Here is a 246-nt window from a genome sequence, read left to right on the forward strand (position 1 = left end):
ACTTTGGACATGTTTCCTGGAGGGACGGGTCCTTGGAGAGGGGCATCATGCTTGGGAGGGTGGAGGGACGGCACAGGAGGGGAAGACCCTCTATGAGGTGGATTGATTCGGTGACTGGGGTAATCGGGATGAATGTGTCAGAGGCAGTGCTGTTGGCGCAGGATAGAGCAGGGTTTAGGGCTGTTGTACATAGGGTCGCTATGAGTCGCAAAAGACTCGACGGCACATAACAGCAACAACATTCCT

This window comes from Elephantulus edwardii, unplaced genomic scaffold (assembly GCF_000299155.1).
Source record: "Elephantulus edwardii isolate Elephantulus edwardi_28Jun2011 unplaced genomic scaffold, EleEdw1.0 scaffold00110, whole genome shotgun sequence".
In the NCBI taxonomy this organism is placed as follows: Eukaryota; Metazoa; Chordata; class Mammalia; order Macroscelidea; family Macroscelididae; genus Elephantulus; species Elephantulus edwardii.